Raw genomic sequence first — 16,990 nt, forward strand, 5'->3', positions numbered from 1 at the left:
AACTACCTGCATGTCGAAGCGGATCCATCTATGATCAGAACATGATATCTCCTTGGACACATGCCAGTTAGAGATGGTTCCTGATGCCGCTTCTGTAGCCAGTGTTAGGTCGATGATCGTTCTGCTACGTCTATTCACAAAAGTGGGTTCCGATCCCACATTCATGATATTCAGATTCGTGGTCATCAGGTATTCAACAAGAAGCTTACCTCTCTCGTTTGTAACTTGCATCCCCCAGAGGACGTGGTGTGCGTTGGAGTCAGTGGCAATGATGAGCTGCAATCCGACCTCTTCGCAGTAGGTTACCAGCCTCGTCATGTCGTGTGGCGGTGGTGCATCAGCCTCTGGCATGTAGACTGAGGCGACGACCACCTCTGGCAGGCTGTGATCTTGCGCTCTATGCACTTTAATAGCGCACAGATCTCTAGAACAGAAACTCGTTAGAGCATGCGCATGTATGTTCTTGGAGATGTAGATGCAGGCCCGTGGATTATCCGGGCCCGTGTATGTGACTATCTTACCTCCTGCACTTCGGAGTCCGCATACGATGCCATTCCTGACCCACGGCTCCTGGATCAGGGCAATGGCTGTTGGGTTGACCTCCAACCATTTCCGCATCTGAGCCGTTGCGGTCACACTGTGGTGGAGGTTGGCTTGTATGAGGTTACAGATTGGGGGATTTGGGTTCGCCATCTGACGACAGCACCTCCATCTCCTCCCAATCTGACCCCCAAGGGCCAGGTTGCCTAGGCCCGCAGCGCAAGAGCCTCCCTCCGAACCCAGAAGCAGCTCCTCCTCGTCCTCTGCTTCATGGGTCGGCTTCAGGGGGCTCGACTGCGCTTGTGGAGGAGGCTTAGGGTCAGCCGGGTGTTCCCTTGGCTTCATTCCCTTCGCCTGTTTGGAGCCGGTGGCTTCCTGTTTGGAGCCGGTGGCTTCCTCCTCGTGGCCCGTGTCCGTTGGCAGGTGCTCGGTAAATTTACCTTTCGGACCCTGAAATTTCACGTACACCGACCCTAGCATGTAGCAGAGTCGGCGCTCCCGTTCAATCAGGGTCTGCACCACGTCCTCCGGAGCACTGAAGATGAGGAACGTGTCCCCCTCTTGCCGGTCCACTTTATGGAGGAGCCAGCTGTCCACCCTTGCCCACTTGTTTTGGTAGCGCAGTGCGCGTCCCACCTTCCAGATGTCCGGCTGGTCACCCGGTAGCAGGACGCCACAGCGAACCATCCGGACTAGGTCGCACTGACGTTTTACCATCAGTCCAGTACCAGTGGACAAAGTAAACCCCGCAATTGTTTTTGTGAGCCACTCAACTGTTTCGTGGTCCTCACACCACAATTTCAGGGCGCCGTTGGCAAGGATTGGTTCCCCCTAAACTGGGGGTCCCCACTCCAGTCGATGCCTGTTTCTTGCACTGCCTGCTCGAGCAACTGCTCCTGCAGGCGTGCCTGTATTTCTGCAGAGGCCTGCGCAGTCAGGGGCTCACCGGTCGCGGCTGTTACCGCAACCAGTAGCTCCGACCGCACCGCCTCCGCGTACGAGGCTTCAGCTCCTTCCTCAAGCCTCGGCTTCTTGGACCCGCCTCTTGGCGACTGTGTGTCGTCATGGCGGTTCCTTTTAGCCGTAGCCTGAGTCGGACCTTTAGCCCCGGCTTTGCTCTGACCTTGCGTCTCGTTGCGTTGGCCTCGACCGGCTACCTGGTTGCCCTGGCTGCCTGCCGCTCCCTTCGCAAACTTGACGTTCCCCTTTATTTTGGGGTTTTTCTTGGCAAGAGCTGTTGCCTCGCGCTTAGCAGCTTTCGCCGCTATCGCCCGCTCCTTTTGACGCTGGCGCTGCTTCTTGCTCTTGCGCTTGGGCGCAGGACCGCTTCCAGCTTGGGAGGTTCCCGCACCACTAGCGCTTCCCACCGCCTTGCCGGACTTGCCTTTGCCCCGGCGGTGGTCAACAAGAGTCCACGCCTCGTCAAAATGTTTAAGGTCGGCAGCTCCTCCCGTCGTCGATCCACTAGCCTCAGGTTGCCCTGTTGCCGCGGAGACGTCAGGAGTCGCTCCCGCCTTTGGCTTTGCACCTCCCTGAGGTGGCGCTGGGCCTGTATGGTCGCTCGCAGTCGACGTGGTCGGCTTCGGTCCAGCTGGTTTCCCAGCCTTCCCTTGACCGACCACGGACTTACGTGGCTTGGTGTGTGGCGGTCCCACCTTAGCAGCACCGCCCCCATGTGTGTGTGTGCTTGCGGAGGCCAAGGTCGACATCGCTGCCTTGGCTCCGCGTGTGAAGGAGGGTAGTTCCACGATTGTGGCCCCGCCCTCCCGTTGTTTGTGTTGTCGGTTAGGTTCCGCTTGCGCAGACCCTGAAGACGTGTGAGTGGATGGACCCGCTTTCGCGGTTCCGCCCACCTGTAAGGTACCGTCAGGTTTCCCATCTGGTCCCTGGGTTATGGACCTTTTTTGTTCCATAGTTGGGTTTTTTGCTTCATCCGCCGCGCTCCCTACCCTCCATGGAGCCCGCAACATTGGGGATGTCGTGTACGACACCGGGGCTACGCAGCAGATATAGACGGTGCAGGTTAGGTTCCTTGCGCGACATCGGGAACTACAGATGACGGCTGATGATCGTGATCCATCCCAACCACCAGTGGTTCCGCCACCCTTGTTCCGTCAGCATGGCCGGTTCCCTTGCCCTCCCGGAGGACCCCACCCCGTCTCGCCAGCGTAATGCACCCAGCTCATCCGTGCAGTTACGCGTGTCCATTTCCCCGCAGTGGCTAGCTGCGAGGCTACCGTTTAGCCTGAAATCCAGACCAAAGAGGGCGTGTTGTCTCCCGAGGTAACCCCGACCCCGTTCGACTCAACCCCCCAGGACTCCTTCATCCCTGCGCACGGCGATCAACTGCGCAGGACACACGCAGGTAGGCAGTGTTAAATCCACCGGGTCACCTACTATACCCGGCAGATGGCCTGTCATACTTAGCTACTGCGGTCCGGGGTAGATGGTATTATGCGACGCCCGTTACCGACCACAGTATTACCAGGGTGCGCGACCCACTCATTAGGTGATTACGGAGTGGGTTCGCCCCCAAGCCCGTACGTCGGCGAGCTGGGGGCGACGTGGACGCGTATAACAGACTTGACAGGAACGAGCCAATAGCTCAGCGCCGCATACCCAAGCGTACTCATTCCGCCCTACACCCCAACGACATCGTTACGCGCTCGCAGCGAACCCGCGGCGCGCTCGCCTCGCTTTCAACTCGCCCAGACATCGCTAGTTTCCCTCGCGAAATAACGAAAGAAATTGCCACAAAATCATACATCATATAAGAGATCATATAAAATTAAGTTTTGTGTGACGACCGGATAGCCTAATGGCTAAGCTTGAGGTTCCTCAAAAACTAAGCAAAGCTTGTACTATGCTGCTCTCATAAGGCAGTATCTCATTTATAGACATTTCGAGTAAACAGAGAAAATGTGTAAATTGGTTTCGCGTCGCCTTAAGGAGGTTTTATTGTTCTTAGGGGTTTTTGATCATGTTGCAGACAAGATACGGCCAATTTGCTTAGTTCATCTGATAGAGAATGTTTCAGGCTACGTGATGGTACAAAAAACTCAAGTGTTTTTTGTTTAGATACTGCCAATTACCTTATGAGGGCATTATGCTTACTTTGGGACTAGGTCAAATGGTGTCATAAGTCCAGTGAAATTTATTTATTTATAAAGGTGTATAGACATTGTTGACGTCTCAGTAACGTACATTATTTATGACCTTAACTGCACTCTGCGACTGCCTTCAACACCATCGGCGCTACGCCGACTGGTGCCGACCAGTAAGTATTCACTCGACACAGTTACGTAGGTATTATATAATCTGTGCTACAACGCTTGACATTTTACGCCAGCGGCTGACAATGTGTTACTTTCTTTATCTTTCACATCGTTCACAACCCTAGAGTGTGTCACAATGGAGTCTTAGTGCCTCCTTACATGCAGATAAAGCTTCGACGGCGCGTTAGAGCGGCGTTAGCTTATCCAGCGGATGTCCGGACGCATCGCTCCGTGTTTATGACTGACTGATGATCGTGTGTACGCGGCCTTGGAGATAAGCGGAGTCTTTACAAGTGATGCATGATGTGACCGTAGAGTAGAATATCTAATAGTGCTGGCAGTATGGCCGCTCTCCGCCTCCCAAAGATATCGGCTTGCGCCCCGCAGGCGACGAATAACAAATACAAATTAAACTTTCACTTCTCATGCTCGTAAAGTTCAAAATTCAAATTCAAATGATTTATTCAGTAAATAGGCCGCAAGTTCGTATTTATACTGGATCTAGGCGACATAAAATGACTTTTTATGCTCTTGATAGACGAAGATTTTACTTTATGCACTAGAGCCAGCATAAACACGAACTTTACGAGCATGAGGAGTGAAAAAATATTTAGTCCGTCAGTTACATTTTCAGAAAATATCGGATTAATGGGAATGTCCTGTGGAATGGCGAGACAAGTCCTTAAATAAGATAGTTAATTTTCATCCTGAAAAATTGCATAATAGTTCATGCGGAAGATAAACGAATTCTTCGCAGACGAAGTCGCCGGCAACAGCTAGCGCAATAAAACCCAGACAATTGTGTTTGTTTACTTATTTTGTACAAAAAAGAGTTTACTTACATACATACATACAATTTTTTTAAATACTCCCATTTCAGCAATGCATTCGGCACCCAAAGTGACCCAAACGTCGCGCGAACTTTTATACAGTCGCATTCTCTTGCACTAAGAAATAAACAGTGTCCATATAAAATGCACTTGCCAACACATCGCATAAACAAATAAACACTGCATGAATTATTCAACACGGCATCTTGGTAACACGTTAGTGAAATTGATAGTCAACAGGGAGAAAATGTGGCAGCGAGCGCTCTCGAAATAATCTTTAGGTGATGCATTCAATTTAAAATAAGTTTATAGTTTTATGTTAAATTTTTCATTTATAATTCAACTTTTAACACTGTCATCTTCAACCTCGAATCATCAACGTCAACTGATATAGCTCTCGTGTTGTATGAAAATTTATGAACTTTAAGTGGCGTGATTTTAGGTACAAAGTCAAGAACTATACTCAGTGACACAATATTGATTCTTACAAGTAGTTAGGTGCTGAAAAAATAAATAAACTGAATATAAAACCCCGTATTTACTCACCACCTAGAAGCCTTTGAAGTAAATTACGCAAAGAGCTCTTTTAATGGACGGAAAAATGTTTTTACCTCCATTTAATATGAGCTGCGAATCACTATGGACATTTTAATAAAGCGCTTGTTGCATAAACACATCTAATGAACTAAAAGAATTTCCTTGCTCACCCGCGACCTTGCGATAGCTAAGCTTATGCAAAATATGCGTGTTCATGCAGTTCCTCCAGTCAGTGACAACTCACTCTGAAGATTAGCGTCAGTGTAGTGTGGTGGTGGTGATAGATGGGTTTGTGTGATTTGTGTGTGTTCTTACAGTGTGGAGGTGGAGGAACTGCATGAACACGCATATTTTGCATAAGCTTAGCTATCGTAAGGTCGCGGGTGAGCAAGGAAATTCTTTTAGTTCATTGATATGGACCTCCGCAAAGTAACGCCTGATTCAATAAATTATATAAATACATCTATTTTGGTTAATGGAAACTTTTTACATCTTATTGGCAAAGCAAGCAATATCATCTGGAAATGGGAAACATTTTGACGCCTACGGTAATTCTAAAAACGAATTTACGGTGACGTCAATGAGCAAAAATTGTACCCAAAAAACCAGGAGCTTATTTGATTTGAAGTTTGTTCCGGGTAAAATAATATACTTATAATCCCACGGGAATCTTTTAGGTAATCATTTATAAGTATCTATTGCTATATTTGATATTTGCGTCACTTGTTTTTCATCTGCAATTAATTCAGAAAATAAGCATAAGCCCATATAATTATATCCAACAGCTGGACTTAGACCTTCTCTCAGAACGAGAGGGCTTGAGCCATAGTTTCCACGCGGTCGCAGTTTTCACATATACTCATACTGTACGAGTATATGTGAAAAGTTTTGTATATAATATATAACTATAACTGTAAGTACAGGCGAGTTCATAAACCTATTTTTTTATATCTGAACACGACTCTAGTGATAACGGCGTAGAAGCGTGTTCATGAGTTAATTAACTCACAAGTTAATGAACTCGACTGTACCATATTCTAGTTTTTGTTACTTTATACATATTTTATTATTATTATTAAATATAAATACTTTGTTTGCCAACTTGTTACTTTTTAGGTTTAAGACCTAATGTAGTTGTAGTGTTTTTGATTTATTAATAAAAATCGAAATAAATCATCATTATGTATGTTTTTCGTAATTTGTGTAGGTTATTCTTTTTTTTTATTCCACTGGATGGCAAACGAGCAAGTGGGTCTCCTGATGGTAAGAGATCACCACCGCCCATAAACATCTGCAACACCAGGGGTATTTCAGATGCGCTGCCAACCTAGAGGCCTAAGATGGGATACCTCAAGTGCCAGTAAATTCACCGGCTGTCTTACTCTCCATGCCGAAACACAACAGTGCAAGTACTGCTGCTTCACGGCAGGATTAGCGAGCAAGATGGTGGTAGCAATCCGGGCGGACCTTGCACAAGGTCCTACCACCTGAAGGTAGAGGAAGACGTAGGTAGAGGTATATTACTTTAAGAGTCAGTGTACCTTTTCATGTCGTATAAAGTTATGTCTGTGTTTACATATAATGCCCCTTCTTCCATAGAGGTTAATAGAATGTTTTTGATTAATCATCATCATCAGCCGGAAGACGTCCACTGCTAAACAAAGGCCTCCCCCTTAGAACGCCATAATGAACGACAACTCCCCACTTGCATCCACCGGTTTCCCGCAACTCTTACGACGTCGTCAGTCTACATAGTGGCAGGCCTGCCAACACTCGTTTTTAATTATGACAATCATTTTCATTCCGAAGCTCGACGAATTGCACACGGAAATTTAAAAATCCCTGTAACTTGAGAATACAATAATTTACAAATCCCGATCGTATTTTCCTGACGATTCTGTATTGATCTATATTATAGATAGAATCTATAAGATCGCCTCGCTTTCCTCCAATAATCAGCAACAGGAAATTACGGTGGTACAGGTACAGGTACAGGTGGTAGGACCTTGTGCAAGGTCCGCCCGGATTGCTACCACCATCTTGCTCCTTAATCCTGCCGTGAAGCAGCAGTGCTTGCACTGTTGTGTTTCGGCGTGGAAAGTAAGACAGCCGGTGAAACTGGCACTTGAGGTATCCCATCTTAGGCCTCTAGGTTGCAAACGCATCTGCAATCCCCCTGGTGTTGGAGGTGTCTATGGGCGGTGGTGATCTCTTACCATCAGGAGAGCCACTTGCTCGTTTGTCTTCCAGTCGAATAAAAAAAGAATTACGTAGAAAACACAGCGAAGCTAGCAAGGCAAGTCATTGAGAAAATACGATATTTGCCAGCTTTGTTATGGCATGCTAGAAAGTGTAAGTAGCTACGATTTGTTAGGAGTAAATAGTAACATGTTGGGGAAACAAAGTAATAATGACACCAAAGGCATTATTATTAGTAAAACGAGCAAAGATCAAGAACTTAATTGACGTATTTTCAAACGGAACCCCAAACCCGAAATAACGCAAATGCGCTTATCTGCCACTAAGCCTTGTTACCCGAGACTCCGTCCGCGTAGAATTCGGTTTTCACTATCCCGCTTGAACTATGAAATTTTCCGGGATAAAAACTATCCGTATACCGAATTTCATCTAAATCGGTTTAGCGGTTTTGACGTGATGAAGTAACAAACAAACAAACAGACTTACAAACTTTCTAATTTATTATATTAGTTGGATACGTAAATACCGCGTATGTGCACTATGTCTAGTTTTACAGAAAACTACTTAATTTCATGTTCGTTTAATTTCAAAGAATTTTGTGTATGAAATGCAAATAGGCTTAATTTGACAGATGTCTGGAACTATCTAATGTATCAAAGTCAAAAGTCAAAGTCAAAGTCAAAAGTGTTTTATTTGTGAAACATAGGTGATGGCCGCATAAATACAGAGATGTTACATTTTTTCGTGTTGCACTATGTTTTGCCAGTTGGCGTACAAAAACATTGGCTATTAAGCCAGATCTTAACCTATTATATTTATATATATATTTATATATATGTATTCTTGAGACGTAGCGGTAGATGGCCATAATAATAAGCGTCTAAGCTTATTCATCTTCCACCGACGAGATGGACAAATCATCTGTTAAAGCCGCGGGTTCACGGTGGATGCAGGTTGCTTCCAACCGAAGCAACTGGAGGTTTATGGGGGAGGCCTATGTCCAACAGTGGACGTCCTGCGGCTGAGATGATGAAGCTAATTCATATCACTGTATGTAAACATGTTCGGAAAAAGAAAAAAACATAAAGTTGTCTTGCAAGAGTCTTTATAAATATTTATAAACGATAGTCTAAGGACGCCTTGTAGGCTTTTTTAAATCTCGATTTAAGGCTTAAACTGACAGTTCTTGTATGGATCTGACAGGACTTAAGACCACTTAAACCTAGATTAGAAAGCCTGCAAGTGGACGTTAAAGAAATAGCTATTTCACAAATTAAACTATGTGAAACTAAGACGGCAAACTTGTCTCTGAAATTTCTATGATTTGTCACGTACAAAGTGACACCAGGTTTCCTTCGACAATAACACACTGCTAGCGTAATCAGGATATATATTTATAGAAAGCGTGGCAGGATTGTAGCACGGGATTTAATATTGTGTACGGAGTATGTGTTGTACTTGATATTTCTGCCACGTTGAGCAGAGTTTATGCTTGAGAAAATGTATTTATTATAAGATTGTGTTGTTTGTGATAATACGGTATTTGACAACTCCTGATTTTGCCATATCTTAATATTATTATGAAAATATAGATAAACAGATAGTGTTTAGCGAAGAGAACATTTAAATCGGTTGAAAATTGGATTTGAAAGCCGTGGTGGCCTAGTGGTTTGACCTATCGCCTCTCAAGCAGAGGGTCGTGGGTTCAAACCCCGGCTCGCACCTCTGAGTTTTTCGAAATTCATGTGCGGAATTACATTTGAAATTTACCACGAGCTTTGCGGTGAAGGAAAACATCGTAAGGAAACCTCCACAAACCTGCGAAGCAATTCAATGGTGCGTGTGGAGTTCCCAATCCGCACTGGGCCCGCGTGGGAACTACGGCCCAAGCCCTCTTGTTCTGAGAGGAGGCCTGTGCCCAGCAGTGGGACGTATATAGGCTAAATGATGATGATGATGATGATGAAAATTGGATTTATGGGGATTTTTTGAAAAATCTATATACCTGTCTCTTTCTCAAACGCTTTTTTCTATGCAGCAAGTATGGCGGAACTGGCGTGTGACGTCACATGCCAGTATGTCTATCTCTGTCTAATCTTGAATTTCAAACCTTTATAACTTTGTTATTTGTAAAGGTAGCTTGAAAATTATTTTGCTGTTCGATAACAGGCATTGTGTAGTTTTAATTTATAAAACATATACAAAATAGTCAAATACCGTATTGTATCACAAGTATTGTACATCAATTTTGGTAGAAATGTGCGTCTTGGAAGTTTGAAAAGCTCTCAAAAAGAGCATTATTAAATGAATAATTATAACAGCAACATATAACCGACTTCAACTAAATAGGGAGCTTTGGTATACTTTTATACACATACGACGCAGTTCTCTTTCAAACTCGCACTAGGATTTTTATTGCACTTGCAATAACATATGATTCGGCCATAATCAATTAGGCTTATGCGTCTGTTTCAGACGAATTTTGGGCGTGTTGCTCAGCTCAACGTCTTTCGCAAACGCAAAGTATAACGTTGAAGCCTGGTTCTAGACCAGGCGTTTTCAACCTTTTGGTTTTAAAGGCACACTTTTCGTTCATCAAAGTTTAACGGCACACCAGTAAAAAATAGCCAAGTGCGAGTCGGACTGGCGTGTAAAGGATTCCACCGCCCCGCCATTTTTTTCGCTCCGTTACCATAACAACCTTGACAATGCGATCGCACACGTCAGGCGTCGTTGTTTTCGTACTATTTTTTCATTAAAATAGCTATTCATGATTTCAATGCAGTATACACATTGCGGCACACCTGAAAGTATACGCGGCACACCGGTTGAAAACTTCTGTTCTACACATTGCTGACAAGAGACAGAAACGACATCAGGCGGTTTAGTTGGTATATCTGTAAGCTAACTCTACTCAACTAGGTAGCAAGAATAAAACGTTACTTCAAATCAAAACTTATAATTCAACTAATGAGGTAATTAGGTACAATATAAAGTTAAGTGGCTTCCACGACGAGTACGGGCAAAATGTGTCTCAGTCGCCTGAGCTCGGTTTCTTAAAGACTTGGGTCTTCCCCCGCCGAGGTGACGTCAGCCAATGCAGGTAGCCAGTGACCCGTTGATAACGTTCTCACGTCCGCCGCGGGTGGCAGCACTGGACCCACAGTGCGTCAGTTGACTCGCAAAACTGACAATGTTTACTGCCCGGAAGCAGTGGCGCCAACATATCAGTATAAAAATTAAGAATAAAATTGTAGTTGTTGGCATTTCTGATTTCAATAGTGGCGTAATCATAGACCGTGATAATAGTGATTATCATTTAAATCTTCGACCGGGGTGTTCCATACAATTTAACCATTTCAAATCAAAAAGCGATTTAAAGCGGTTTTGTTTGCCTACATCACGCAAATCAAACAGAATTTAGTTGGATTCATTATTTTAGTTATTTACATAAAAGATGGCGATCAAAAGCATCATCAACATATCATGGCTGCTTACAAACTCGAAGGTATATCGAAGGGTGATCGATGTAGAACATTAAGAGCCAAATGTATGTACAGTCAACTAGAATAATATGTATACCTATTGAATTTATCATCATCGTAATCATCCTTATCTCAGCCTTAGCTCGTCCACTGTTGGACACAGGCCTCCCCCATAGACCTCCAGTCGCTTCGGTTGGCAGCGGCCTGCATTCACCGTGAACCCGCGGCTTTAATCAGGCCATCCGTCCATCTCGTTGGTGGACGTCCTACGCTGCGCTTGCCGATCCGTGGTCTCCACTCGAGAACCTTTCGACCCCAACGACCATCTGTTCTCCATGCTATATGGCCTGCCCATTGCCACTTCAACGATCTAATTTTCGCTTGGCTAAGTCGGTGACCCCTGTTCTTCTACGTATCTCCTCATTTCTAAATTTATAATTTAAATAAAATGGATAACTCGATTTGCTCCTCCGCAAAGTAGTGCGACAGAGGTACACAAAATAGGCGCTGCCTCTGCTTGTACAATAAAATATGCAACTCAAAAATACAACGAAACCCACAGCCAAAACCACCAGTGTTTCACCTTTCTCAGTACCTACGGGAAAAAACAATGAAAAATAAATATTCCAATCATAAACTACCATTTATCACTACTGTCTTACTATTTGAAGCGATTTCACGGTCGGTTTTCAAACTTATATATCCACTTTTTCATACCAGTTGCATAGAAAAGTGGATACTTTTGTTAGGGCTCAGGTTATGGAACATGTAATGAGCGCAAAAACTCAGCTTTCTACGTACATACAATATTTAATCTGGGAAAACTCGGTCAATCAATCACTAAATTTTTTTACAAGCTTTTAATCAACTTGCAATATTCGTAAGGCGTATAAGTTCGTGGACGACCGATCTTCGCTCGGGCTAAAACTCGGCAACATGCGTTCTTCCACAGATAAGACTAATTTAGACCGGTTGTTCGACCCCAAAAGCTTTGTGGGAACAACGCCAATTTTTCTGAGAAGAATCAACGTGATTTCTTATTACTAATGATCGAATTGACTTGTAATTTGGCACGGACATGCATGTAGTTTGAATGACAATATAAATAGAGTATCAACAAAAAGTACAAACAGTAAGAAAAAAAAAATGTTTTTTGGTAACAAAATTTTAGTACACATCCTTATATTTCCCGTCGAGGCTGACTGTATAGCCGAGTTAGCGTATTCAGTGACAAATTACCTCGTCTCGACGCTGGAAATTCCGCGGAGTTTCGGCGGAACGTATTAACGTTGTATTGAGTTTGGGGAAAGTTGAAATTGACTGTAAACATAATGGTATCACCGAATAAACGGTATGCCGTTTATTTAGACATCAGGAAGCAACATAACGTGTTATTTTTGTTTTGCTTAGTTCCGAAGGAGTGTTGGCTCTCGATGAGAGCTAAAACATAGATGTCGTTAGTGTCGCTGCTTAAGTGGCTAAATAAAGAAAAAAACAAGCTGAGATATGTGGTGCAAAGGAGAAATTTGTGTCTAGACTCCTGTCCAGTGGTGGTGGTGGCGGGGTTATAGCACGCAGCACGGAACGCTGAGGACCTGGGTTCGATTCCCAGCGCTGGTCTTGACAAATTTCGAGTTAAAAATAAAAAATACTCCAAAAACAAATCTTAATTCACAGTATAATTTTTGGCAATACCACAGCAGTGGACTTCTTGCAAGCGATTTTTCTTGCAGGTCTAAACTGGGCTCTACGGTTAACGATTAGCGCGACTAAAGGCCTAATTGTCTAACGCACTCGAAATCACAATAGTTTTATCATTTTTTTCTGTCACACGGTGTAGGTTGGGGTAGAAACTTAGAAAGAGAATGCGATCACAGGCGCTCGGGCGTTAGATAGACAATACGCTGGTATAAAATGGCGCGTGTAATTCCTGCACTGTGATCCCAACTTACGGCAGCAAAATCCCATTCGAACTTGATCCTCGAACGGCGGACAGGCGAGACTCCCAAACTTTTATCGGCAACCTACGGCTTCATAGGGCGTGAAATGTGAAATACACGGGAACTTTCCCAATGCAAACTTGAAATTGTGTTCCGTCCACACTGGAATGCATTTGTGAAGCGTTCGTCGGGCCAGAGTTTGAGATGGGGATTGTCACGCTTTGTGTTACACGCTTTATGTGGTAGGTAGCTCAGTTGTTTTGCTTGCTTTTATAAGCAAGAAGTTTGATTAGAAACGACTTCATGACGTTTAGAAAGAAAGGAATAAGAAATTTATTAACTTTCACAAAAGACACACACAGCACACAAAATACACCTGCATAATTCTATTACTATTTTATTAATTATTCCTTTACATAATATAAAATAAAGTCAACTGCCGCCGGCTGTACGCTTAGGGCGGTTTCAGACTAGCGTTTAATACGCGCGTATAAGCTCGTTTTTGAACGTCGTTTCTGAGGTGCTGTTTTGTTTTCTTCAAGCGTTGACGCGCATATAAGCTCATATAAGCGCGAACGAGAACATGTCCTTTAAACCAAACACGAGCAAACACGCAGGAATGAGCGCATACGCGCGTGTTCCATTTAATGTAGCGCGCGTGTAAGCGCGTTTGCGAAAAAACTCCAGTCTGAAACCGCCCTTAGATGTTTTAAGCGACGGCTTTAAATGAGGTGTTCATCGTCAGTTAGATTATTATTCACGAAAGATTTATAACTATAATACATACAGGTGCCGTTTTTGGGAAATTGAGCTGAAAAATGTCAAGTGCCCGAGGAAAGCCGGGGCGGCCTACTATCGGGTGTCCCAAAAAGGACGCAAGATTTAAATTTGCCGCCATTTTTGTATTTTAGTGTTGGCAACCCTAAAAAAAACTATTTGACAGCTGAATGTTTAGGGTTTGTAAAAATGGCGGGTTTTACGAAAGATGAACGCGTTTTTATTATTAAACAATATTTCAAAAGAAGTTTGGCGTGTGTACGGTTCGAAAATTCCGTGCAAAATATGGTCGGAATATTGACTTGACTTCATCAACTGTGAGCAGAACTGTGGTTGCAAAATTCAGGGAGAGTGGATCAATTCATGATGTTCATTCCACTGGTCGTCCAAAAACAAGCCGTTCAAATAGCAATGCTTTAAAGCAGGAAATTCGACGCTCCATTGAAAGAAAGAAAGAAAGAAAGAAAGAAAAGTTTAAAAGTTTATTTTGGCTCCAAAATGTACCACCTAAAACTAAGACTAGAACTAGCACTAAAACTATGTTACTAGGTGACACGGCAGGATACCAAAAAGGGTCTCCACTCAGCATGTGTTGCCGCACATTATGTGCAGTAACGCTGGTTTGATTTGATTGGAGAAATTCAGCCGCATCTATGCAAAATGGTCATATAAAATTTTGACAAAAGAGTGCGTATGTGCCAGCAAAGCCTAGGAGGACATTTGCCTGACGTATTATTCCACAAATAACCCTATTTTATGTATTTCAAGATTTTATATACAAATATATTATAACGAAAAAAAAAAGTGTTTTTCATCAATTTCAAATCTTGCGTCCTTTTTGGGACACCCTTTAGAACTAGGTACTTTTAGAGTCAACCCTGTTGAAAGGAAAAAAAAAGAAGATTCATTCACATCCCATAAGTTTCACTTTAGCGTATAACTTGCAAACGTCAGTCACAGAACGTGAGCCATTCAAAGTGACATTACACGACACGTTGCCACGAGCCATCAGACGCGGCTCACAAGTTTTTATATCACTTTCATAACTCCGGAACTCTTGCAGCATTCATTTGTATTAAATACGTTTTATTCCAGTTCTTTGTTCGGAGTTGAATGGTTTTTAATAGACTCGACGGGAACTTGATCTGAAGATTTCAGTTTAACTTGTTCAAGGCGCGCTTTTTCGCTTTTTTATGTAGATTTAATCTTTTCAAGGTTTCATAGCTCGAAAGGGAAAAAGGAACCCTCATATACGATCACTTCGTTGTCTGTCTCTGTCTGGCAAGGTTTTTTTTGACAAAAATGCGGAGGTATGAATGGACTACAAACAATCACTTTGCTCACTCGCGACCTTAGTTGAAACGAATGCAAAACACTTCGGACATTGTTTTTTGGGACTGTAAAATTAAAGTTCAACACAATCATACATCCTTTTATCATAATCCATGGGAATGAAAACCTTAAGGATATTTCCCGTTGACAAGGTAATAAGAATATTGCCAAAAAGTAATGCGTCAGAATGCAAGTTAAGGTTAAATTTAAACAAGTTTCTGTTAAAAAAAAAAAAAAATCAATTTTTGCTGACTGTACTTTTTGTTGGCTGTACTTGCATTGTCATCTAATTTGAATATCCGTACCAAATTTCAAGTCGGTACTATTAACCATTGAGGATTCCCTCCTGCGGAGACGATCCTGGCAGGACCACCAAGATGTCACTACCTGATTATTGTATTGTCACCAAATTTACATAAATATGCCAAATTAAAGTTAATCGGATCGTTGGAAGTGGGTCAAATTCAGCTCCCAGGATTTGACCCAAACAAATAGAAAAGAAATAAATAAATAAACAGGGCAAGCTAAAGAAAAGCTTGTAATAAAATTCACTACTCTACAAAAATACATTACAGAAATACAATATCAATACCTGACACAACAAGCGTGCATAAATATCTGATACGACTCTATTTCTGGGGCCGGTAGGACGTGTCAGATATTTTTGCACGCTCCGCTGCGGCAGACATTTATGCAGGTGACTGTATAAAAATATTGTACAACGATTTAAAAAATGAGAAAAAATATTGCTACGCATAAAATGCCCACTATTCTTCATATTAGTATAGGATTTGGTTTATTTTGAGGGCCACTAACCGGTCACGCGCTTCGACTCAGGCCATATACGAAGTACATATTTAATATCTTGCCGTCCTGATGACGCTTGCTTGAGAGTGAGAGGGACAGTACGATACGACCTTCGATATTCGAATTTCGTAGTAGCCCCCCTGACACGTATCGTCCTTTAGGATTTGACCGTTAAGTTGAAATGGGAAATTCTTCCGCGTGACGTCCCTTTATCTTAAATTCAATTCCTAACTTCGCATCCGAAATAAGATTCCATTGGCCACCGTAACTTTATTTAAGTATCTCTGGAAATATTCGATGTATGTATCTCTGGATCCTATTTGTAACCCCGAGGAAACATTTTATTCCATAGACAATGACTTAACTATCGGTGGGTTTAGTATTAAAACATACTTATCTCTAGGTAGCTTATGTCCATGGGGGAGGCCTATGTCCAACAGTGGACGTCCTACGGCTGATATGATGATGATCATGGTGAATCTCTCATTCAATTGAAATTGATAATCATTTATTTCGGGCTACATATCCATAGAGTTAATAGTACCAGGGAGCGAACTTTTAGTACGGATGACGTAAAAATGACGTCGGTTTGTAACACAGAGCTATTGTGTTTTTTCGCATCAGCAGTGTTAGAACCCTAGGAGTCGCTATCTGTCAAAAAATCCAAGCTTTTCAGTTTGATATTTTCACGCGATAGACAGATGAACAACAAAGTGATCCTACAGGGGATGGTTTAGATGAAAAATGACAATGCAACCAAAAACACACCTTCCTCCTCTTTTGCAGTCGGTCAAAACCGGTGTTTGAAAAACAGTGTTGTTTGTTTATCTCGGCCCTGTCCTGACCACGGCCGTCGCTTTGCCATGAAACCCCCGTCGGTTTTTCAAAAAAGGTAAATAAGTCCCCCCCCCCCCTGTTGCTGTTGGTTAAAGTGAGCGTAAGGTAAAGCAGAACTCCGAGCGCAGTTTTATTTCGTATATTTTTTTATGTCTTTATCATGAGTAACGTTTGCTCGACGAGCTATTTACTTTTAAAAAGTTTTTGCTTTTAGTCATAAATGTATAACTTGTTTTTTTACTTGATTGTGTAGAGCTAGTTGTAGACAAAAGTATCGCCCTAGTGTGTGCTGTGAAAATAATGCAAAAAAAGAATACTTTGAATAACGCAAGTAAGCTAACAATTACTTTGTTACCTTGTTACGTTGAGGAGTTAATTAAAATTTACCATTGTATCAGCATTTAATTTTTATTTTGCTTGTAGCATTAAAA

General features: G+C 42.9%; 1 protein-coding gene across 1 annotated transcript in view; it reads right to left on the reverse strand.

Annotated features, from left to right (window-relative positions):
- Positions 1 to 16,990, reverse strand: part of sm (heterogeneous nuclear ribonucleoprotein L) — a 455,512-nt gene that overhangs the window by 296,864 nt on the left and 141,658 nt on the right. The window lies entirely within an intron of this gene.

This window comes from Choristoneura fumiferana, chromosome 29 (genome assembly GCF_025370935.1).
Source record: "Choristoneura fumiferana chromosome 29, NRCan_CFum_1, whole genome shotgun sequence".
In the NCBI taxonomy this organism is placed as follows: Eukaryota; Metazoa; Arthropoda; class Insecta; order Lepidoptera; family Tortricidae; genus Choristoneura; species Choristoneura fumiferana.